Source organism: Motacilla alba, chromosome 18, assembly GCF_015832195.1.
Source record: "Motacilla alba alba isolate MOTALB_02 chromosome 18, Motacilla_alba_V1.0_pri, whole genome shotgun sequence".
In the NCBI taxonomy this organism is placed as follows: domain Eukaryota; kingdom Metazoa; phylum Chordata; class Aves; order Passeriformes; family Motacillidae; genus Motacilla; species Motacilla alba.
In genome coordinates, this window is record NC_052033.1 from 191,468 (window position 1) to 216,386 (window position 24,919).

Below are 24,919 nucleotides of genomic sequence, written 5' to 3' on the forward strand. Positions count from 1 at the left end.
AGAACTGAGACAGATTTCACCCTAGAGATGAAAATTTGAATTGTAATATCTCACCCTGGATATCCTTCCATCAGAGAGAAGACAGTGAAGCACAGTGCTTATGGGATGATTTAGAAAACAAAAGCACTCCAACCACTCATTTTAAATCACAGCCATTGGACTATGCACAGCCAAGCCAAGAGGTTTTGCAGTGGGTCAGATGAGTTCCAGCCTCCTCTTCAAGTATTTAAGGGAAGTCCTTAACAAGAACCTGCTTTGTTGCACTTCTTAAAAGAACAAGTTACCTGAGGAAGAACTTGCTGGGTCCCCTCCCCATTTTTCCGCAGCAGATGCCCAAGTTGCTGCTGTCCTGTGTGCCACAAACAGATACATTTCTGCAGGAATGATCCCTGAATCTAATTGAAAAGCCTCTGAGAACCTTCGAAATAATTTCAACATGAGCTATCCTTAGGAAGTTAAAATCAAAGGCACAAGGACCAGCATATTTAATAAGATGGAAATGACAAAATGAGAACCACAGAAGAGAGATGCTGTGCATTCAGCACAGGCAGCAATTACATCTCCTCTTTCTAAATTATGTTATCAGGAAACATCTATATTGTTCGTATGGGTCTAGATTATGCTCTGAGAATAGAATGTTCCCTGCATAAAGAGCACGGCTGGAGTAAATCAATGAGGATGCACTCAGAAACATCAATTAAAGGTAATACAAGTCTTTAGTGTGTTATCAGGGAGGGAGCAGAGTTTGAACATCTGATCTTCCCAACCCTGCCTTCCTCTCTAGGAAAGCAGAACTACTCAGAAATTCATAAGGTTTAAAAATAAAATACTTGTCTCCTCTCATCCTCATCTTTACTCAGGTTTTTACTCAGTGCTGGTTCCCAGCATAGTAGATGAGTGTGATGTTTTTCTTCAGATCTCAAAGTTCTGCTGGGTTAAGGAGTTATCTTTCTGCAAGTGTCACAAGTTGAGTACCTTGAGTTTGAGGTACATGCTTTGGGACACCTGAAACCTGATTGCTTGAGGTGTCAAGAGCCCATCAGTGATCCAGTGGAAGTCAAGTAAATCAGGTTCCAGACTTCCTCAGAGCACCACCTAGAAATTCAGATTTTCAAAGTTAACAGTGATGTCTGAATATAAAATAACAGCAAATCTGGGACAGAGGTGGGAACAAAATCTAGACCGTTTTACCTGTCAAGTGTGTAATACCTGGAGCTCATCTGCAGAGGGGTGAGTAATCAGGCCACCTTTGGACATCATTAGTAAGGGACATGTCCATAAACATTGTCATCATGTTCTCCGCTGGTCCCAGATAATTCCTGTTATTGAGGCAAATGAGAAATTAATGTGAATTTTCCTTCAGCCTATTAATTCTGCACCCCCTTTACACATATTAATTCAAATGCAAAATCTGAGCCTCCCCTGTTCTCCATGCAGTTCATGCAGAGGGTTCCTGCTCAGGCATTATTCGTTACCTACATGACACTCATCCATCATCGGGATTGCAATTGTGAGGGGTGGAAAATTTTCTTCTCACTACTCGGAAGGAAAAAGGACCTTACAAAGAATTTATAAGCTTCTTCAGCTAAGTTAATTATGCAGGAAAAGGTATTTTTCACTGCAAGGAGCATAGACGAGCAGATTCCATTCATCGCTCAAATGCAAAACGATTTAGGCACCTTTGGTTTTAGTGGCTTATTTGATTAATATTAAGGTGGTGGAGCAGGGGAGTTAGTGTTTTGGGTCTTTTTTTTTTTCCTCTAATGCTTTTTCCTGTTGGGCAGAAAGCTGCTCCCTTTTCGTCACAGCCTGGATAATGAATTGCAGTGTACAAAGCCAGTCATACAATACGCAGCAACGGCAGCACGGAGCAAGAATCTTTGGGAAGAGTTTCCATAGAAACATTGACGTCTTCCTGGTGAACAGGACACTGAGTTCCTTCAATGGGAGGTATGAGGTTTTAAAGGAGCAGTGAGATGGCAGGAAGCCAAGATGGCAGAGCTATGACTCTGCATCTCCCAGCAGAATAGGGGGTTGGAGCTGGTAGGAGGGGAAGAAAAAAATTACCCAATTACCCTTACATATCAAAATGTCCGATTTGATGGTTGCTGCTTGAACAGTACTGTTCAGAGCCTGGTAAATAATTAAACTGCTGACCGCAACATATGTGAGACCTGGCAGCCAAAAATCATAAATACTCAAGGCTGTGAACTAGCAGCTTCTAAAAAATCTTGTCAGATTTTGCCACAGACTTCATCAGCAGAAGCCTTAAATTCAGTGCAAATTGGCATGATGCAGGCACAAACCTCCCAGGGACGAACAAGGTTGCACTCGATGATGCGCACCCTCCCCTTCCCTGCTTGTCTTGGAATGAGACAATGCTTTGCTAATGTTCCAGCTCTGTGTCTTAAATAGCCCTGCGTCTACCCAGCTAAATAGTGGCAGAGTAGCCCTGTCTGGAAGAAGGCTGTTTCTAGAAGGAAAACAGTCAGAGGAAATGTTTTTGCCAGAAATGTTGGAAGTCATACAAAACAAAAAGGCAGCATGTGAAACAATTTTTTGTTCAGGCTCACAAAATGCTTCTTTTCAGAGCAATTTCCAGATAAGACCAATGAAGACGACAGTCCCTTCTCGGAAAGAGTGTGACCCACCCCACGGCCCATCTGATGCCAGGTATGTTGTCCAGAGCCTCCCCCTGGCCATGGGAGTTGTGGCTCTGGAGTGACTACTACTCAGCCTGAGAAAGTGAGCAGCCATCTGACCCAACAGAGTCCCTCTCAGCCTTCATGGTTTCCTCTAGCTCTGACTGAGCTGTGTATCTCTAGCACAATTCAGATGACTCTCTGGGGTACCTGAATGTATTTCAGCATCTTACATGTGTCACTCTCCCAAACGGACACATAAAATGGCTTGGGCTGGGAGGGACCTTAACACTCATCCAGTTCCAACCCCCTGCCATGGGTAGGTACACCTTACACCAGACAAGGTTGCTCCAAGCCCCATCCAAGCTGGCCTGGGATACTTACAGGGATGGAGCAGCCACAACTTCTCTGGGCAATCCATGCCAGGACATCACAAGCCTCACTTGGAAGAATTTCTTCTTTGTACCTAATTTAACCTGCTCTCTCTGTCAGCTTTAAAAATACTAAATACCCAAACACCTTCTTGGGGTGAGTCACATGAGGTGAGGACTGCCCACTGCAGCTCTTCCTCTATTTCTCTCCAGGGCTGATATCTCCGGGCTGACTTGTTGTTTACCCAGCAAACTCCTGTGGAGTTTCCTTTAAGTAGGTGAGCTGGTGGGAAGCTGTGCTCTACCGGGACAACATGGAGCAAGGAGGGAACTTTGCTCTATGCAGGAGCAGGTGCTGTGGTCTCGAACCAGCCTTGTCCTCTCTGCAAGAGAGCTTCTGTTATTCAAAAGTATCTTGCAGGTTTCCACACATATGTTTCTTGTTCAAATCCCTCCAGAGTGATTATCAAGAAATACAAGGCATCCACAACCCCATTACAGTTGAATGGGAGCCCCAGGTACCCTGCACCTTCTGTAGTCTGCTCCAGACAGTCTTCAAAGGCCAACGACTGCAGTGTGGCTGCTGACCTTAATCCCTGTTCTTTACAATGCTCACAGACTGTGGCTATTTATACTGCTCTTATTACAATGCTGAAAACTCTGCTGAGAGTGGAATGATTTCAAATCTATATGGGTATGATGCCACATGAAGTTCTGGTTTGTAATTTCATAGCAAAGACATCCATTTATTAAATGGGCTCCAGGTAGGGTGTTTGATACAGAATATGGCATTGATCTATTTGCAGAATGTTTGCAAGAAGATCATTTTCGTTCAACCTGTTCAGCAAGATTCACAGTAGACAAAAAAAGACAGAAAAATCAGCAAGTCAGAGGATCTCAAAGAAATGTCTTGAGTTCCAGGGACTTATTCAGATTTTTTCACAGGATGATGATATGAATGTCTTTGAAGGGAATAGGTCAAGTGGGGAAAACAGATGTGCATCTTCCTGAGGAGTACTTAATTCTTTTCCTCCGTTTGTCTCAGTGTTGACTTAACCCTGTTTTGTGTATGGAGAAGACTTAGAAGTAAAGACCATTTAGAATGAGGGATATTTTGCATGAGCACTTTGTCTTTATTTACGACTTAGGGGAATTTGAAATCTCATTATTCTTTCTTGATAACATACCTTTATAAGGTGTTCAGCTAGCATGACAATGAACTTGATTTATATATCCAGGTAGCCTGGATTTGCATGCACCAGGAAAAGACTGAAGGCAAACCAGACCCCACACCCACCATGATAAGACAGCTGAGTCGAGGTATGTGTGGGACAATACCTGGAGCTGATCTGGAAGGGCAGGGACCGTGCCCAACCTCTGGCTGACAAACCCACAGCATATGGGACTCATGTGCTGGCATGAATCTACTTGTGTTTACATAGAAAGAGGGCTCAGTTCTACTGAATTAGGAAGAAATCCAGATGGAGTAGGGGGATGCTCTAGTCTGACTGCAGCTGGGCCCTCTGCGCACCTCGGTGTGATATTTTTGGAAGAGCGAGCAATAAGTGAAATTATCTACTTGACTGGTATTAAACCAGTGCACTACAGCAGTCCTGAATTTCTCTGAATCAAATCTTATCACAGCACTTCCTTTGCCAGAGGTGCTCTCTCTCTTCTCTTCTCTTCTCTTCTCTTCTCTTCTCTTCTCTTCTCTTCTCTTCTCTTCTCTTCTCTTCTCTTCTCTTCTCTTCTCTTCTCTTCTCTTCTCTTCTCTTCTCTTCTCTTCTCTTCTCTTCTCTTCTCTTCTCTTTTCTCTTCTCTTCTCTTTCTTTTCTCTTTCCAGATGATCCGCAGAGCTCAGTGCTGTGCTGAGGGGTTTTTTTAGGTGAGCCACAGGCTCACATCCCTGACCAAGCTGTTCTTGCTCCAGATGAGCAAACCATCTCTCAAAGACACTTAATGAAGTTGCACTTAAGTCTTATGAAACCTGATGGCCCCTGATAACCCCTTTGGTGCAGTGCTGAACTGGTGGGAAAACTCCTCAATAGAAATGAAGTCATTCCCATTAAAGGCAGATTTATGTGCTGCTGGCAGGACCACGCACCATGCCCAAGGGTCTGCAGCAATGGATGATTCTGTACTGGCTCATGCTTGGTGGAGAAGTCCTACAAATGTCTCTGCATGCTGCTTAAAACTTGTAGACAGGCAGTTCCCTTTTCATATGTTGCAGTCAAGAGCTGCCAAAGATATGTAGATCTTTATATTCAGGCACTTCTGTTCAGAAGAAGCATCGGTGCCCTGCTCCCTGGCTGAATGGGGAAAGTCTTCCACCTGAGCCTATTCCCTTTGGGTGGATCTTCAGGAAAACTGCAGGAGGAACCACAGCTAGCAAACACTTTGCAAATCCTCTACCCAGATGAACTGCTGCTCCTGGACTAGAGTCTGTGCAAACAGCAGGGAAATTTTATTTCCTGTGATACATAATTTAAGCTTTCCTTCCAGCAGATCCTGCTTCTTTTTCACATCAGCTCCTCTGCTGAATCTAGGACACAGGAGATGCTCAATCCTGCCTTCTGGGCTCTCCTTCATCAGATTCACAATGGTTTTGTGCTCCAACAGTAATCACAAGCTGCTCGCATTAAATGCCACGCCATTGGAAATGCTTTCCAAAGGGCTCCAAGTCTTTGATCATTCCTTGTAATAGCAGAAAATAAAGTATTTCTTTCAATAATGAAAAATGAATTCCCACTTTATCCTTCAAAATGGCAGTGGATTTCTGTGCCTTAGATGTTATACAAGCCCATTGCAGTGGCCATTTTGAACAACTAAACTTCCTATAAACAGCTGAAATTTCCAAGGTGAGGATCCCATTGTTGCAAATGCTGCCTTGGAGATTGAGAGCATGTGCTGAAGAACAACAAAAAGGAAGAACAGATTTTTTTAAAGATGGGAATTTGATACCAAAAATTAAGCATGGCCATAACAATTACAGCCATCTAGTGGGCAATTTTTAAAAAATTAAATAACACTGATATTCAATTTCAGTAGTAAAATACTTGTAAATAAAAGAGGTCTAGCACATAACCTGGGGAGCAGTTTTCACTGTTTTGTTGTTGTTGTTTTTTTAACTTATTCTTCAGGAATACAGAAAACCTCAAATATTTTCCTTCTTGCATTGTAGTCTACAAATATTAGGAAAATTAGATCTCATCTGGTGCTACTGTTTTAATGAGGGACTTGCTGAGAGCATCCAACAAAGTGTGTTATTGCTCACACTGCAGCTGAAGGGACATAATCTCTTTTTAACAGAGATTTCCTTTCTCCAACTGGTTCATTAAACTTTCAAGTTAGATATATGACAACACAAGCTTTAAGTTAAGTAGTTGGCAACAAATCAACAGGCTTCACAGAGTGATTAAGGATCTCTTTCTGCAGATGCTTTGTATGTGTTCTTTTGGCTCTTGATGTCATCCATCATTTCAGGAGTTCCTTGGGTTTCATGGGGTATTTCATGTTGATAGGATCTCTAGTCAATTTCTACTGAAAAAGCAAATTGGAAAGTAAGCATTTCATCTGAATCTCTGCATATCAAAAGGAAGAAAAAGTAAATTCTTTCATTTGTCTTACTTTTATATGGATCATACGGGCTGAAACACTCAGCTTCAGATCTGAATTCCAAAAACTCCAAAGCATTTTGGTTTAGCCCATCATAAAATCTGCACTGGAATTTCATAACAGTACTTTTTAATCCACCTCCAAGAAGGGAGAAGATCCTCTGTGAGAGGGTTTGCTCTGTTAGAAGTTTTTGGTTTGGCTTTTATTCTCTTCAAACTCAGTAATCTGTATTCGTGATTTTAAATACATATTTACAAAACAAACCTTCTCAGAATAATTTCCACAGGCTTTTGATCACATGCCTTAGAGTGGAAGAACAGGCTACAGGATCTCTCAACTCTGCGACAAGAAATAACTGGCTGTGAATTTTGGAAATCCTCTCTGGCATGTGTTCAAGCTGGTATTAATGCAAACCACCCCATGCCAATCTCCTGACTCACCCCAAATGGTAGTTCCTGACACTCATCTCATTGCTGGCCTTCCCTTGGAAGAAAGCAAAGCAGCTACTCCCTTCCTTCCTGAAACTTCACGTGCCCCAATGGCTGCTGGACAGGGCCATCTTCTGTGTTTCCAAGTGTTTAACTCGGGGAGTGAGGCTCTGCCAGTGGATCTTGAAAAGGTGTTTGCAGCATTAAAATTGGTATCAGCTCCCCAGTCCCTGGGCACAGAGCGTCCTTCAGCCAGTCCTGGTGGTTTCATGTTTGAAGCATGAAAACCTCTTTGCAGCAAGTATGTCAAATTCTCTTTGTGACTCTGGTGTAAATCTCTTTGAAGACAGATATATGTCAATTACAGCATCATGTTGCTTCTAAGTTCTATATATATTTATAGGACTCGATGGTCTTTTCCAGCTCAAGATGCTCTATGATTCTATGGTATTTATGTATTTATATATTATTTACATAGTGTATAAATATCCAAGTAACCACTATCCAGATACAGGCAACATTTGCAAACAAAAATGCTGTTTAGATACCACAGTCCTGCAGAATCTTGTGTGTTGGAGGAAATCTCATCCCACATTTGTTTGTGCCAGTTCCAGGAGGTTTTTTATTCCTTGTCTTGCAGGCAAGATGTGAGGAGTGAAGGGCAGAGGCTATGCTGCTCTAACTATGAATTTCTTGACCTCTGACAGTTTTAGTTTTTTTTAATCACAGCCTTTTCTAAGAACAGGCAATGCACTACAACTTGCCATATAAAATCCTGGATAGATATGGAGCTGTATTTCTGATGCAGTTACTGGTATTTCATTGACCTTTATTTGCCAAGTGGAAATAACATGCAGTGATTCAGGGGAAATTTTTCACTTGCAGAGAAAAATAGTGACAAAAGAAAGCAAGTGGGCTACAAATTAATAAATACAAATCTCAATAGCAGGAATCAACTTCCAGCTGGAGTTGGCCACTTGTCTGTGCTTTGGATGCATCAGGGCTGTTGTGATGATGCTCTGCGGGGCATGACAAAGCCACGGCTCAGGAGCTTATGGGTGACCTCAGCCAGCCTCAGGGACAGGGTGGCCCCCCTCCAGCCTCCCTCCTCTGTTTTTTTTCCCCCCAGATGAAGACCTGGGCCTCAAGGATTATCTGTCCTACCATAGGCAGTGGCCTCTCCATGCTGTGTTGTTTCTTCAGCCTTGTGCCTCCACTGGGCTCAGTTGCTAAAAGGCTTTTACTCTGCAAAAAGGCTGCTTATACTCATGGTCCTGTTGATGTGGATATGCAACCACCAACTCTCCAAAACCTCAGGGAAAAACTTTTTTAAGAGGACCTGAGCAAAATACAGCCCCACTACAACTGCAGCCTCAATGTTGGCCAGCAGACTACCCTGGAGGAGAGCTGGTGAGTAACAAAGATAACTGATGTTTTTCCTAGTGAACATCAGACTGACTCACCTCTATTTTGTTTCTTTTATTGTTATTTGTATTGCTATGATGGCAGACAGCAGATCTCAGCTATTGAGTCCAGGGTTTTATCACCATTTAACAGGACAAAGTGCCTGCTGATATGTTTCCAGACTAAATGAGTAGGAGGCAAAAAAAGAAAAGGCTAAGTCACTTGCTCACTGCTGCCCTATAATTCAGGGCTGCCCTACGCCTCACTAAGCACCTTCACTCACCTATGGTGGCATTTTTTCCTGCTAGTTTTGCCTCACTTTAAGCCGACATTTATAGATAGTCAATACCATTTGTTTTCCAAATAAAAGATCCACTTGGCATATATATTTCAGCACCTGTCGTGCTGCAGGGGGAGCACTTGCTACCGGCAGGGGCTGCTCAGATCCAAAGCTTTTTATTGAGATACTGATCTGTGGCATCAGAAGGACAAAACATGCAAGTGGTGACCCCATGCCACTCGCTCTGGCTGTGTCATTCTCCAGTGAGCAGCACAGTCCCGTACAATCAGTTCCTCTGTTAGATGAAGTCAGGATCTATTCCTGGGCAGGGATGCCATAGAAAATGTCTCTCTGGAGCTGGTATCTTCCAGGGATAATGTCTCTCTCAAGCCAATGTCTAGCACAGGATAAGCTTCCTACTGCCTGAAATACACATCAGCCTTTCAAGGCCTTTGCAACAGTGTGGGTGCTGCTGATGCTGGGAGCAGTACCACCACTGCACCCGCCAAACAGAAGAGATCCCACAGAGTTCAACAAAATATCAGGGCCTGGATCCATGCATCAACTGAAGCAGAATAATTCCCAGAACCAGAGAGAAAAGCACAAACAAAGAGAACCTAGAAGTCAAAGAGACAAAAGCTGGCTGGGAGACTAATGCAGAAAAGCTCTGCTCAAGGTTGGAGGTTTAATGAGAGCTAAGTAGGATGGGACTTGGCATAGATAGAAGCTGTTAGGAACAGTAGTGAAGAACAGAATATGCAGATAGTGAGAGGGGAAAACAGCTGAAAGAGGAGGCTGGGAGGAAAGCAGGTAAAGGGGTGTAAATTTTGGCTTGTGTGTACCAGTACAGTCGCTACAACCCTGCAAGATGTGGTCTAGCATGGCAAAAGCCAGACAGTTCCAGAGGATCCCTGCAGGAAGCAAAGCTGCTTAGCTGCTCTAGGGGGACAGAAGTGGTGCTGACGCTGAGAATGGGCACTCCTGCTCTCCTGCTGCTCCAAGGCTTTGTCCTGGCCCAAGAGTTGGAGGCAGTTTCTCTGGCTTTCTTCTGGGGGGGTTGGTGGGAGTTTTGTTTGTTTGTTTGTTTTGATTTTTCTTTTTATTATTGTTGTTGTTTTGAGGAGGTTTTGGTGTTTTTTATTGTCTTTTTTTAAGACAGATTCCAGATGGGTTCTGCAGTGGCAGCTCTAACTCCTGCCCCAAGTTGCCTGGGCTCTCCGAGCACCCCAGTGCTTGCTAAGAATGACCCTGGAACTGAACTAAGCCTGTACCAAGTGCCACCTCTGTGACAGTGGCTTGGACTCACCATGACAGAGGTGTTGGTGAATCTCTGCTGGTCTGACCCACCATGGTCAGGGTATCCCAGGCTAGCCTCACCACCCAGGACCAGCCTTCACCACCCAACAGCAGCACAGGAGGTGGCCAGAGGGGTGAGGATTTGTTTGCACTGATCTCAGCTCACATCTTGGCTGGGGAAGACATGCCTGGCATTCTGGTCAGCGATGACTGATTCTTGAAGTAAATAATCAGGCATTCTGGAGGGCTGTGCCTGTGTATTAGGAGAATTATTGCTTTCTTCCAGCCTCAGCTGTGTAAAAATGCATTGCTTCTCTTTATGAGAAATTCCTATCTCCATCTGTCAGTCATCTTGTCTCAGTGGGGAAAAAACCCCCAAGCCCTGTTATATCAGAAAATGAGAAAATTATCAATATCTAGAGTGTATGTGAAAAACAGGAGCTCTTTCTCCATTTGGGAGAATTAATCTTGATTGTAATGTCTTCTAAATGTTAGTGGCTTCTCAGACTTTCAAAAATGTTAATAATCCTGAGGTACCAAATACTTTGCCTCGGAGTTCTCCATATTAAAAACATTGTCTTACCCTCTGCAGCCATCTCCAAGTCTCTTAGAGATGAGCGGTCCTATACACTGCTTTATGCATTCAGGAAGCAGAGGCAGGATTAGTACATTCATGCAAACACAACAGGCTCTGATGATTGCCTCTGTATCAAGAGTCAGGATCCAGATCTGGTGCCTGAGATCAGCTTAATAAATACTATCAACTTCTGCCAAGCACAGGAATAGAAAAAAATATGTCAATAGCTGTAGCTCTGAATAGGAATCCTTGAGTAAAGGAAATCTCTCTTTTTCAGATTTCCACTGGCCTCGTTACACTGCCTTGGGGACAGAAGGGAGCACAGAGGAGACAGCCCCAAGTGCTACAGCTGGGCTATGAGGGGGTCCCATTTGTTTCAGGGATGATAGCCCACCCCTCTGCATCACAGGGGTGTCTAAGCCAGTCTGGGGTTCTTTTTCCCCTGAAGAGCAGCCACTGACAACACCTGCTGCCCCTCCAGGAGGGAAGGTGGGTGTTCAGGTGAGTGGGCTCAGCCTTCCATCCTCCTCTCCTAGAGCCACACATGCATCCCTGTGCTGCCCAGGGTCTTGTGCTGTTGTTGCTGCCTTCAAAAGAGTTGATTTTGGCATCAGCTCCCCATGGGAAACCTGTGAACAGCTCCTTGTCCCTCAGGCTATCTCAGACTCCAGCAGAGCCCCAGCTCCTGTGGCTGCACACAGGTCTGTCCCACTGCTTTGGGCTGTCACTCATGAACATGTTCCTTCACATGCTCCAGGGAAGCCTGAAGCAGCCAAGGCTGCCACATGCCACCATATCCCCAGGCATGCAGAAGAGTAGTTTAATTCAGATCCAAGCTTTATTAAGGCTACCTGGAACTACAGGTTTTGAGTCCTGGCTCCACTGAAGCTAGCTGAGGGCTTGAGTGGAAGAATGCGGCAGAACTCACTACTTCTCCAGGCACTCCTGTGATAGGACTCACAATTACATGTGAATCTGTTTTGCTATTTTCCTTTTCAAATATCTGTCCCTTTTGCTTTTATGAGTCATCAACTGTTTTATTTCCCTAGCAGATTAGATTGCTCCTCTCACTGTACCTTTGGGCTTTTGCAGCTGAATGGGACCCAGGAGATCTGAGCATGGAGCATCGGGATCAAAGACACAGTAAAACACAAAAAAGGCAGCTGGTGCTCAGCAGACACCACAAGTCACTTAAGATGTCTTTTGTTTTTTAGCTATTGTTTGGTTAAATGTGGTACCTGCATCTTGAACAACAGGCAGAAGCAGGGTATTGCACTGATGGGCTGTTATGGAGTGCAAGGTGAGGTTTCAGTGTGGGAAGCCAGAGGCAGCACATTTGCCCAGCAAGTCCTCCCAGGCAGTCCATTAGCTGAGCTCCCAAGGAGCCACACAAATGATGCATTTCTTTGAGCCCACACTGGAGAAGTTTATTTAAACGATTTGGTGCAGGGAAAAATGGATGCTGGCAGGGCTTTAGGTTCCAGCCAGGAGTAGATGGAGCTGTGGGAGTGTTGCTCCTGGAGAGAGGTCCAGGCCACCCACACTGGACTCTTCTTACTCCTGCATCAAGGTGTGCTGAGCCCTGAGGAGAGGTTTCCAAACCTTCTTTGAGTCAGATAGCTTACTTCTGGGATGCTCAAACTGGATGCAAGTGTTCCACTGCCCAGCTCACAGATCAGTGTCCCCATAATCTGAGGACCCCCATTCCACCCCATTGTGTTGTGCTCCATCTGCTCTTCAGAGAGCAGAGGACAAGAAACAGGATGCTTTCAGACACTTTAGCAACTGCTTTCTCAAAGCTTGTGGTGCTGCTCCAAAGGGAATTACTCTTTGCATGCACCAGTCCAGAGCTTTTTGGATGCACCAAGAGAATGAAATGTAATTTCCGTCGTTTTTTTCCTTATTAAGTTCCTCTGTTTTGAAGTTGAATTGAGTTTTCTGATCTAATTGTCCTTCCCTTTCCAAACAAATAGAATGGTTTGAAAAACTGCCTGTACTTTTATACACCAAACATCTGGTTTTGGTAAAAATTCTGTAACTTTTACAATATTACTTGCAGTCTACTGGGAAGGGAAGGTGATATTTAGTAGATAATATTTGCCCTAATTTTTTAAGGAAAAACCCCTATCCATTGATTCTGCTGCTGGAAATTGAGAAAGCAGCTGGGCTGAACTTTTAAGTGAACAAACACTTATGGATATATTTACACCTGCTCTGAAGCAGACTATCATAGGTGGAAACACTGTAATTATTCCCTCTCCCTGGTATCCACAGTTCTACAAAGATCTCCTGGAGCAGCTTGTTAACAAGTTACTGCTGCACATGGTGAAATTAGAATCAAGTCATTATTAACAACCAACCCAAACTGACCAAATATTACTAAAATTGGCAATAGCAAAGGTGAGAGGAGCTGCTTTGAGTCAGTTTTTGCTTCTTAGTCCCATCTATTTAAGAAGGTTGAGAATTACAAATGACAAGTGTGGCTGGCAGTTGAGCACGGACAGGGACCTGAGAGGGAGTGATAGGGAGATGCAACAGCAGTTTTTCTTGTGTTCCTTTTTCCATCACTGCATGTTTCCAAATTAATGCCTCTCCCTATAGAGTCCCTCTCCTTTGTTATCTTCCCACTCTTCTCCCACCTCCTTCTCCCTTGGTTTCTTTCTCAGAGCAGATGATCTCCTCTGCTCACCATCCAGGTTAACTCTAGTTTCAGTATCAAAGATCATTTAGGCTGAAAATAGCTTTTACTGGGCCCATGTTAAAACCCAGAGGTGTCTTGTCACCAGATATCCAGCTGCTCCACAGTCAAGGTTATCCATGTGCTGGTACTCTCAGTTCCATGGTCTCAAGCCATTGCGATTCATCACAACTCAGAAGGGTTGTAAACTCAGTTACAGCTGATTATGCGCCACATGGGAGGAGCTGAAGAAACAGGAAAAAAAATCATTAATATTCATCCAGACAGTCTGTCTTTTAGAGATATTTTTGTTTTGTTTTCATGGCAAGTTTTTTGAAGTGACATTAAATTGTTACTGCTTTGTGTTCATTAGGAAATGGCCAGTGGTGATATTTACTGTTGCCTTCTGGGGTACAGAGTCCAAATGACTCAGTTATGAAAATAAGCCTTACACTGTTCAGAAGTATGAAATGTGGCTCTTCAGTTCCAAGCATGAAGTAATGATGATTCCGGAGCAAGAGGATGGATGTGCTACAAATTCCAGTGCTGTGAACTTCTACCTCCCCTGCAGAACAAGGGAACAGAATCCTGAGCTGGAACAGCCTGGATGGAGTCAGGTGTGTGCTGTGTCTTAGTGATGCACTAAATGTCCAAGAGCATCTTCACTGTGGAAAGATATTTTAACAAGTGATCTTTACTTTGTGCAACCTGCTTTGGGTAAGCCAGCATTAGCAGAGGGTTGTATCAGACACCTCCAGTGGTCCCTTCCGACCTCAACCATTCCATGATCCTGTGATGATATTCGGAAAAATTTCTTCACCTAAAGGCCTGCCAAGAATTGGAACAGGCTGCCCAGGGCAGTGGTGGAGTCATCATTCCTAAGGGATCTAGAAGACTTGCAGGTGTGGCACTCAGGGACATGGTTTAGTGGAGCGCTTGGCAATGCTGGGTTACAGGTCAACTTGATCTTACAGATCTTTTCCATTCTAAAGGATCCTGGGATAAGATTCTGCATCCATGGCAGACTGATGGGGGGAGGGAACAGACAACTAGCAGTGGGGAGGGTTACAATGACTACCTAAGATGAGAGTCATAGTAGAGATTTCAAAATCTTCACTTCGTTAAAGGAGTAAATAGCCTTTCTTAATAGCAGGAGATGCAAAGCAGGTACGAATTCAGTGCCATTTTACAGCAATATCCTTTGGAAGATTTGCCAGATGGCTCACAGCAAGACTTTTAGACTGACCTTTTTTCCCAGCCAGCCATATCATCATCCATCAGACACTCACTTTTGACTGACATTGCAGAGCATGGCTGTCTCCTTTCTGCCTTATTTCTATCAGACTTATTTATATCTGGAACTGATATAAGTGGCACAATTTCTTTGTTTCATTAAGAGATTCCTTGATCTAAACTTTAAAGGATTTGTTTTCAGAGAGATCAAAGTCAACCCAATGTCTGGCACCCCTAAGGTTTTCTTACATCCCAGTCTTCAAGTAAACATGGAAAAGACATTTTATGGCAGAGTAGTAAACTATGGTGACTAGGTTGAAGTGGAGCTGGCCATGCATTCTTGGGTACTAAAACATGCCTATCATCCAGGCTTTTTAATTATTATTTTCCAAGAGGCAAAACAATGTTGACAGAGCTTGCACTATCAGATGCAAGTCAAGGTAAAACCCAGTCCCAACAGCAAGCATGGAAAAATTACATCCCATTGCCCAGCAACTCACAGTCAAGCAAGTAAAATATGATTTGCACAGATGAGCAGAGGCACTAACCTCTGTCAGGATGCTAACCTAGCAGCCACACACTCCTAAACCCCATCTGTCATGACCTGTTCCTTACTCCTGGAAAAACTTCATGCAGATGGCTCCCTAAAAGAGGCTATTAATTCTGAGCACCTTATTTATTAATTTTGGGATGTGAATCTTTATGTCCCCTGTTTTCTAAACACACAGTGATATGCTGTGACTAGGACAGACCTGTCTCATTCCTTCCTGTTGCTGTAGAAGGCTTTTTTTCCCAGCTTAGTTCAATTATTCCAGGAATTAGCAGGTCTCAGGACACACCCAAGCCTCTCTGCCTGTTACCTGCCAGTGCCATGGAAAGGATGGGGTGTTTGCAGGTGCTTTGAAGGAGCAAAGCTGAACAGAATTGCTGAGTGTTATTGTGGAGGGTTGGAGTACATCCTGGATATGAATCATCTTACTCTTTCTGACCTACTGTCCTAATTGAAACTCATTTATTCCTCAGATGCTTGTCACTGCCCAGGTCGTACCTTTTCATAATGAAGTAGCAGCCTAGAACTGCAGGTGTTTGCCCCACTCCTTCATTACGTGACAAATTAGAGCAGATTTAGTAAACAGACATGCTGAATCATGGATCCTCCCCAAACATGACCCTAAATCCCTGCCCTTTCGTTTTGTTGCTTTCTGTGGCAAGGTCATGCCAGGACATGGCTTTCCACTGGCTATATGAATTTTACTGCTGTGCACATTCCAGTAAAATCAAAGGCCTTACAAAAGGGATTCTGTAGAAGCTTTTTTTGTCAAGGCCTTTACACTCATTAGTTATAGTTTAGAGCACAAGCTGCAGGGCAGGACCAGCAGAGTTGCTCCTGTTTGATTGTGCAGGTGTTAATGCTTCTTCAGGAACCTCCATCACTTTGTAGATCAGAGATGATAGATGTCCCAGCCTCATTTTTCCAACACATTTAAGAAGCATGCTCTTCCCTGACCATCTCGTATCTCTGTTTATTAAAGGGAGGACTGATTGCCTGCTCCAAGATGCCCATAGTAACAGTTTGCCTGGCCTCATCCCTTTGAAGAATTTCCATCCAAGGGCTTATCTTTGCTGCAGAATGAGTTGGGACTTCTGGCCATGGGTGCTCTGCTCCCTGCTTTACCTGCACTTCTCCTGGCAGGGTAGCAATAAATGACAGCTGAGTAACCCACCAGTTATCATAGATTAAGAGGTTAAATGTTGGAGTGGTTGCAGACATTTAATCCATTATTCCCCTCAGCAAATCCCCCGGTGCCTCCCTTGAGTCTTCCCAGTGATGTTCTTCCTTGTCATCTAGGCACTTCCCTGATTCAGCTGAACTGGGGACATTAACAATTAATTGTGGATGTCACTTGGGTAGGCTGCTGTCAAATGTCACTGAATTAAGAAAGAGCAATCTGGATAGGAATACTGGGCTTTCAAAACACACTTCTGGCAATAGAAGTGAGAGCTGTCAAATACAGCCTGGGCTGGGAGTAACAACCAACACCAACCTGTCTGGGGAAGCCATGATGCTTTTGTGTATTTAACTCCTATCTTTGAAGGGTTCTGACAGCATTTTTTAAAATCTTAGAATGTGTTGCTTTCTTCACTTTTAGAGATTCCTTTTTTCTCATTACATCTTTTAGATGTGTCTTTATTTTGCAAAGGTACAGCCTTTGTGCTGATCAGCCAGAAGAGACCAGATTCTTAACTCTGGCTGGATTCCAACCCAGCTTTAGATCAGCTTTGAATTTTAGATTTACTCCTCCTTACCAATTTAAGGTGTTTTTTACAATAAGTTTTATTCTTAAGGGATTGTCTCTGGAAACGCATTTCAACTAAATTTCTTTTTATTCTACAGAAGGAAACTCTTGGAGAAAATATCATCCAGAAGAGAACTTTCAGGGGGCAGATCTCCTGGTGAAGGAACAATTGCATTACTATCTCTCTGGAGCCGGAGATAAATGGGCTTTATCCTCTTTGAGGCAAAGCATTTATCAGACAACAAAAGTTACAATTACTGGCAAGGAACCAGGTTGGACTGTACAGCAACAAGTGCTTCTGGAGAACCTAAGCCCAATATGTGTGCTGAAGTTACTCTTTATTTTCTGATATGAAACCAGTCCCACATATAAAGGAAACAAATTTCAGCCTTTTCCTTACTTGGTTTTCAACAGCTGCTCAGTTGCTCAATAGTTCAGCTGGCCAGAAAGGAGATGTTCATAGATAATTGGAAAGAAAACCAATTTCTGCCACTTCCATGACTGGTTTCACTCCCAGATCCTCCAGCTCAGGGCTGGCATCTTTTGCAGATCCTCAGAGGTGGGATTGCTGGTTAATATTTGCTGTAATTCATTTAGGTCATAGCCCTTCTTCTTCTCTTTCTTTTCACTACCTGAGGGAGAGCTGAAACAGAGATCACCCAAGGCACAAGTGCTTGTTTAACTTACTGCCACAGTCAGCTAAATCTGAGCTCTCTGCTCAGTATGTGTGGCTCAGTTCACCTCAGGTGTCCAGCATTGCTTCTTACAATTGCCCTTCATATACTTAAATTTCAAAACCTGAGAATTCTTCTAGATTTAAGCATAATCACACTGTTATACCTCCAAATGAGTTATTTTCAAGATTTAAAAAAATCAATTTAAAATACTTGGGTCTGTATTTGCTTGCTCATGCTTGCAGGTACTTTTAATAAAAGTCTGTTCTGAGAAGTGTCAGGTGTGTATGCAGCCTTGGATTAGACTGAAATGAAATTGTGAGAATTTATGGAAAAGCTTTTTGTGAGAAAACATCCTCTGCTTTATAGCCTTAGAAACTAGAGAGTTACAGTTGGAGCTCAGAGAGTGGCTATGAATATGGAGAGCCAGGAGTTGGAATAATCTCAAGGGAGGCAACTGCACCAGCCAGGATGAAAGATGAGTTTCAGCAGAAAATTGATCAAGATAACGAAGCAGGAGGAAGATGTCTTATGACAGCAGCTGGATTTGTAGCACCTAGCCTCAAATAGGAGCATGAAACATAAGTTTGCTTGAAGGCAGAAAAAAATCAATCAGGAGATTTCACATAGGATTGTGAGACTATAGAAAGCTCCAAGGCACCCTGGAACACTGCACCATTTACCCTAATCGGGGGGTGAGTCAGCACTCAATTATACTCAGGCAATTTTATATTCAGTTTTTTATGCATTGGCAACAAAGCAATTTAGATAATATGGTCACACAGCAGAATCACTTTCTTCACAAATCTGAGTTCCATTAGCTACAATAAAAAGTATGTCACTCCAAGTGCTCATTTCCCAGCATGGAAGATAATTGTCATGTGGGATCAAGAAGAAATCTCTTCTTCCCATTGCCAAACTCAATGTAATTGTGTAACATGGCTGTTTTATCCCTGCTTCTGAAGATCTTAGTTATAGCTACTCTTGAGACTGCACAGATCCACTGCTGTGTGCAGGAGCTGCCTGAAGTCTTTGCATTAATAATAGCACATGAGATAATGGCTCCTACTGGGTTGTGTGTTTCAGAGAAAACATTCTGTTCTAATGAAGTGGGTCATATATATGTAGGTACACGAGGGTGGCACAGTCTATCCGTCACAGGGTAAAGAGCTGTGACCTGTGAAACAGAAGAATCTCTGTGAAACTGTGTTATTGGCAAGTCCCATGAGCACTCTCTGGGGGGATTTCAAGGTGTGGCTTTATGCAGCCTTTTGACATCAGTTCAGGAAAGACGTTATGCTAACATGACCTTTTGCTTAATCTTTTAAGGCACTTATTATATTAAATTGGGAATTACACCTTTAGGAATCAGAAGTTGGAGAGGAAATGAATTATTTACTATTTGAATTGAGTGATCATTTTAATGCCAGTGACAGACTGAGTCTCCCATGAACTGTTCTTTACATGAACAGGATGCACAAACTGTGTAAAATCTACTATGTATGTCTCAGGAGCAAACACACAGCTTGAATCTTCATTCCCTTCCATTATTCCTGTCTCTGTGACTTAAGGGACTTTAATAGGAGCTGAGTAAGGACCAGATCTGCAGCACAGCAAGCTCAAAGAGAAATTTCCATTGACTTTTCCCCCCCATGGATAATACCCTTAAAGATTCAGGGTCAAACCTTCAACTGTCATATCCTGACATCTTTCCACTCAACTAGCTCTTCATGTCTGCACAAGTGCTGGGTTCCTGTTCAGCTGAAAAGAAACACCCTAGTTGGTATTTGTTTTGTGTTTTAAATAACATACAGATAGTTTTCATGATCGTCTCATGAGAACAATTTTCAGACTGTATTTATCAAGACACAGATATTTGAACTCATTTACTTTGAAGTCACCATCACTCACACTGTCATAGCATGACAGCACAGCACGTTAACTCAGCCCTTCTTAAATCAGACTGCCTTCAGACCCAGTATCAACACTTCTAACCAGTGCCTTTCCTAAAGGTGATATTCTGCCTGTCACCTGGTAGTCACTAATTAAACTCTCCAAGTCCTGGACTCAGTATAAAACACTGTTACTAATAGAAATAGCATGCAGAAAGGCATAAGAAACCCAGTCAACAGCCACACGCTCCAGAGAAAAGGAATTGCCTGAAAGCTTAAAATATGGATGGCTTCTTACTGAGCTGCACTGTTCTTGGCTGTTTTAAATTCTTAGGCAAGAACCAAGGGAGATCTTCTGGGGATGTTAAAATTATATTTTGTTCTGGATTTTATAGCATAAAACTGAGGCACCTTCCAATCTCAATAATAAATTGACAGTGCATGGAAACATCCTTCCTCCCCTTTTCATTCAAGGTGTGTCTACATCACTTAGTTGAAAAACTAGAAAACAGTGAAGGCTTCCCTGATCCTTCCTAAGTAAACAAAAAGCATTGCTGGGAGACCCAAACGGTGCAGATTTGCTTTAGAGGACACTGTGGTTAGTCAGAAAAGGTGGTATTGGCTGGATCTTCGCCTAAATAAAGTTGAGTTTCCATTTATTTCAAAAAGAGACCCCTGGTAGTTCTCAGATTATATTTTTTTTACCCTAGCTGATGATAATCAGAACATTAAAAAAAAGTAACAGAATTTTTATGTTTATTGGACTGTTTTGGTCAACAGTCACCCCTCTATTACTCTTTCTTTCAGTTTAAACGGACCAAATGAAAGCTATTTCTTTGTACTGACTTTTTTCTCATTTACTATCTATTTTTTTTCACATTTAGTATCTCTCTTGAATAAGACAGAATGGCTTTCCTGGAATTCCCTTTTCAGGAAAACAAATATTTACTTGCCTTACTGGAAAATGCTAAGTACACAAAATTCTTAAGTAAATTCCTAGTGAGATGTTTTCAAGCTACTTTCATCTATTCAAAGACTGAAAGGGCAAAAGACCGGCCCTTCATCTTCAGTGCTTATTTTTGATCCCCATGAAAGTACAGACAGTTTAAAAAGCAGCTTTCTGTCTCTTTAAAACTGTTTATGAATCATTGTTTGGAATGAGCATAGTAAAGAACTTGAAGCTGATTAACTTAGAAGTTCTATGACTATCAGCTAGAACAGTCCTCATCTCATAATTTTATCTATTAACAGATACTGCACAACTAACTGACATTAAACTGGCAGGTTCCCAGCACAAAAGTGAACTCAAGTAAAAAATTATATTGGATTTTAATAAAACTTTCTTCAAAGGTCAACCTCTCTAATGTATGAAATCAATCTTCCTTCCTCCTTCCTCAGCCCATTTATTCACAGCTATAGGAAATTCTGATGCTCATAAAATATTTCCCATTCCTTATCCCTCTTATTATAGTTTCTCTCTACTATTCTCTCTACTATTATAGTTTCTCTCTTTACCTTTCACAGCAGTTTTAGATTACTTACTCCTCATTTCACTCTTTTTTACTGGCCTTCTCAGAATCTGTACCCCATTCTGAAAATGTCACTTATCAGGCTCCTCTTCAAGTACAGATCCTACCTTATACCATCTTCAGGCAAAATAAACAACGCACATTTTTACTTGAAGTTTCATCCTTGAAGCTGGATGAAACTTTGGGAAGAAAAAAGCTTTGGTGCAAAATCTTTATTTCTCCTGGTTTTATTTCTCCTTCTTACCCAACAGCTGCTTTCTGTGTCTTGCTCAGGACTCTATCAACTTATTCTAGGTAAGCTACAATATTGGTAGCATTCCACTTAGGAGAGGGGGATGTCCTTGTGAGCTCTGAGCTCTCATCTCTGGCAAATCAGTTCCTTCTATTGATGTTGGCCCAGAAAAATTATATATTCACAGGATTAGAGACAAGCTTGGGGCTCTCCTAGAAGGTGACCTGGCTGTTTTGCCTGAATGCTGCTCCTGCTTATTTTTTACTCCATTGAAACAACGTCACTTACAAGGTGATTTTGTGGTTTCCCACCTCGAAAACCTTTGTGGTCAGAGAGCTTTTGGTACTGGGCAACATCTGATGCGTCCAGACCCTCTTTCTAATCAGTATTTATTTATGGAAAAATCACTGCTGGTAAAGTGAAATGTAAGAGAATTTACATCCCATTTCAAACTTGGTGCTAAGATATCTGCTGGAGAGCAGCCAGGCCTGGTTGCTCACTCTGACAGATGGTGGGGAAAAGGAACACATGTTAAAATCAGCAAATGGATAAAATTTGGCTAGAGAGGGATGAATACAATGGGGAAAGCTTTCCAAGTTTTCAAGATCAAAGCCAAAGCTCCCATGCTAAAAGGAGAATTTTGAGCCCAAAAAGGAAAATGTTAAAAAAGAGACTGCACTCTATTCAGGAATGTATGACACAAAACTTCATGTCCACGATCAGGACAAATCTTATGTATTCTGTACAGCAACATTCATTTAGCAGAGAAGAAGATTCTATGAAAAGGATGGGTGGTGGAAATTCTGAGCCTGTCTTCCTGCAGCTTTCAAATTCTTGTCCTCATTGACATAATTAGCAAAAATTTTCTTTGTTATATATAATTGCTTTAAACTACTTTTAAGATTAACAAACTGTATTTTGGATTTTGATGTGTTGATCAATAAACAATAGTAATTTAGATTTTTAAAGAGAGCTAGTTATTATTTCAGGAATCAAATTTAGATTTCTTTAGCAGAAAAGAAGGTCTGTCTCTTTGTCAAGTCTGTGCAGTCTCTGCAAGGTTTTGCAGTAATGTAGTTGTTTTACAATGCAGAGATCTTAGATTTGGAGATTATTTTGCAGAGACCCAGACTGTGGAAACTGTAGTTCAGTTGCTGATGGCCAGCATTGCAGGATCTGGCTATGAAAAGGGCATTAGATCAAACCCTTCTTATTTAATACAGATTAAGAAAGTCTTCTTACTTCTAATCTCACTCCTGCCTCCTGCCTTGCTCTGAAATACTTGTGTGGATTTGCTTTTCTGGGGAGAGGACTTGTCAATGTCTGTCAGGAGAAATGAGAATATACAGTTTTTCTTTTCTTTTAACATTAATTTTCCAGCTGAATAGAACTGGCAACATGAGAAATATTTTGATGCTGGAGTTATTTTGTATTGATTGCATTTTTAAAGATTTTTCTAGCAGGGAGGCAGACATTTTGTTATTGCTGTGTATTAATCAAAAGGGCTGAAAAACACTGCAGGCCCTGCTCAGACCCTTATGGATCAAAAAGCCAGTCAATGTTTCAAGAATAAAAATGATCCTGGATTAAACTCTGGGTTTAGGTGTTAATAATTTAACACTACAATATTTTGGCCACCTACCTCTGACATGCGTATGTGGACCATACTGTGATCACTGCAGTTTAAAAGCTATTTTTTCAAACAAAAAGGATAAACTAAAACTTTCACTGGAACACTAGAAGTGGGGTTGATCCTCAAATAGGTTATTCCTGGGCCAATGACCCATCAGTAACATTTAGAATCATAGAATGGTTTGGGGAGGGAGGGACCCAAAAATTGGTCTAGTTGCAATTAACAGCAGATTTTTCTACAGCATGGACTGCATGAGAAGCTTCCTTTCCATAAGCCCCAGAAAAGCACATCCTGATTTTTACAGCTTTAAAGGATCCCATGGTTGCCTTGATTACCAATGTCTTAGCTCTGTACATTTAATTCAGTTGCTAATGCTTCTCATGCAGCACTAAAGTCATTTAAAAGAAAGACTCTGCTTTTAAAACCTGGCTTTTTTTAGCAGCTCAGCAGCAGTATACAGGCTTGTAAAGCTCCTTATGAAATCTCACCTGAAAACACTGATCTGCAGCACTGTGCAGTTTTTCCCACTTCAAAGGGAAATCTGCTGCTGCCACCCCAGAACTGAGCAAAGCAAGAGCTGAACCAGTCACCAGTGGCTGGCTGATGTCACCTGTCAATGTGTGTTTGTTGTTCCACGGAGACTCCCAAGCTCTAATGTCAAAACCAAACCAAACCAAAACAACCCCCTCTACTTGTCTTTTCACCTTCCCTGTTTAGGGAGTTCTTTCACTTTGTCTCTTTTTGATCAAAACAAATACCCAGGACTCTCTCTCAGATTCCCGGAGATGCTACATTAGTTCCCAGTAGTCTCCCAGTTACCAGTGATTGTAATGTTATAATCTTCAGATTTTATTCTCCGTTTGGGGTACATAGTGACAAGTGACCCAGTTTTCACTGAAAGCATGTTCAAGCCTCTAGACTTAAAAATGGGTGAGAAATACACGGGAAAATTGTAAATATTTTGGGTCTTAAGATTTTCAAGTTGTTTGGAATACTGCAATCCCAGTGACATCACCATTGATACATTTGAATAAAAACTATGTTTTACAATTAATGAAGCCTTCCATCAGAAATGTTAAGCTGTGGAAAATCCTAAATATTACCTTCTTCTTTCCCTTAATATTTCAGCTTTTGGGCTACGGCCTCGCAATCTCATATATACTCTCAGCTACAAAGGGTTAAACGTCGTGGAATTTCTTCCGACTGGCATTTCCAAGTTTCGCCTGGGGCCCATGTAGCGCTTATGCCAAAATGCTTTATTATTATACAAACAGAGGAAGAAACGGAGGAAAAAAAAAAAGAACAAAAAAAATCCCTCCAATTTGTCCTCCAGAACCGCGTCCTGCTGGCAGTGCGAGCGAAACCACCCCAGCGAAACCCGGAGATGTTTTACAGAACACTGGGGTGGGTCCCATCCACTGCACTGCACTGCACTGCACTGCACTGCACTGCACTGCACTGCACTGCACTGCACTGCACTGCACTGCACTGCATCCCAAATACGCCTAGAACCTCCGACCTCGCACCAAACCCCCCTACCGCCACTGCTCACCTCCGTTCCGCCAAAACCCGGCCTGGATCCGCCCCCTCGTCCCGCTGGCCAATCAGTGGCGGCCGCTCGGGCAGACAGCAAATCGCCAGGCGTTGCTATCTGTGGGGAGTATTTTTAGCCGCCGGGCGCGGCGCAGGGGAGATGCTGGCGGCGATGTGAAGGGTCACCCTGCGTCGCCCTCAGGAAGGAGCCCGGCTGAATCACCTCAGAGCTTGAGGGGTGCCAGCTGTGCAGGCGGCCCTTTCCGGCCCCGCCATCGCCGCTGCCGAGGGCCCCACGGGCCACGGTGGTCATGGGAGATGTAGTTCAGCGCTCCCCCCTTTCCCTACCCCGCGGGACTAAGGGGCGCAAGGGCAGGGTTTGACGTCAGCAGTGACGCAACGGGGCTGCGAAGCGAGCCGCGCATTGACGTCAGAGTGGCCCCGCGCGCCACACCGGGGGTGGGGGAAAAGTGGCGGCGGAGCGTCCCGGGCGAGGGCGGAGCCTCGGCAGCTGGGGGCAGGGCCATCCGGACGCTAGTCAGTGCGGGGAGGGGCTTGGGCCGTGTGGCCGCGCGGAACGTAGGCGAGGGGCGCGGCCGTGGGCGG

At 43.0% G+C, this 24,919-nt stretch overlaps 2 long non-coding RNA genes across 6 annotated transcripts; one reads left to right on the forward strand and one right to left on the reverse strand.

Moving 5' to 3' along the window:
- The first annotated feature begins 611 nt into the window (after positions 1–611).
- On the forward strand, positions 612–10,018 carry LOC119709364. Of its 2 annotated transcripts, XR_005259341.1 has the most exons (4): positions 612–703; positions 1,785–1,950; positions 2,591–2,673; positions 9,900–10,018. It is a non-coding gene; the product is annotated as an uncharacterized LOC119709364 (long non-coding RNA). The 2 variants fall into 2 exon arrangements; XR_005259340.1 differs by having other exon boundaries at positions 1,785–2,673.
- Positions 697–24,848, reverse strand: LOC119709363. 4 transcript variants are annotated; one of them, XR_005259339.1, is made up of 5 exons: positions 24,333–24,848; positions 7,069–13,535; positions 3,027–6,550; positions 1,210–1,319; positions 697–1,095 (listed from the first exon to the last, which is right to left on the reverse strand). It is a non-coding gene; the product is annotated as an uncharacterized LOC119709363 (long non-coding RNA). The 4 variants fall into 4 exon arrangements; XR_005259338.1 differs by having other exon boundaries at positions 3,027–6,553; XR_005259336.1 differs by having other exon boundaries at positions 3,027–13,535.
- Positions 24,849–24,919: the final 71 nt, after the last annotated feature.